This window comes from Phytophthora infestans, genomic scaffold (assembly GCF_000142945.1).
Source record: "Phytophthora infestans T30-4 supercont1.46 genomic scaffold, whole genome shotgun sequence".
In the NCBI taxonomy this organism is placed as follows: Eukaryota; Oomycota; class Peronosporomycetes; order Peronosporales; family Peronosporaceae; genus Phytophthora; species Phytophthora infestans.
In genome coordinates, this window is record NW_003303713.1 from 389,880 (window position 1) to 390,436 (window position 557).

Genomic DNA, 557 nt, shown 5'->3' on the forward strand with positions numbered 1-557 from the left:
ATCTCGACCGAGCAACTGCGTGTTGCTTTTGCACTCTCCAACCTTAGCGGTCGTGCTAAGAGTTGGGTGTACACTCGGGAAGCAACATCCCCTGGATGTTTCACATCCTGGGCTCAGCTGTGCGAACAGCTCCGAGCCGCGTTCTCCCGGCGAACTACGAGTACCGCCAGCGTTACTGCGCTTCCTCGCGAGTAAACAAGGAAGGCGCGAGCTGCACGAGTATGTGCAAGAGATACAGGAGCTCACGGCGTACCTAGTGGGAAACCCACTTAACGAACACATCAAGATGACTGTGTTCATGGACGGCCTTCGAGTGGGCCCCGCACGCACTCAGTTGTTCCGGGTGCAGTCAAGCACCCTTGAAGAGGCGATTCAAGTGGCTCTTCAAGAAGAGTACAGCCATCGCCAGGCGCGTACGCCGGCCTCAGCGTGGCCTGGGAGTTCCTTGTCGGCTCCCGGTCGAACAAGCCCCAGCGGACCAGTTCCCATGGAACTCGGGTCCGCCGAACAGCGTGACATCCGCTGCTTCGGCTGTGGGAAGATGGGCCACTTTAAGC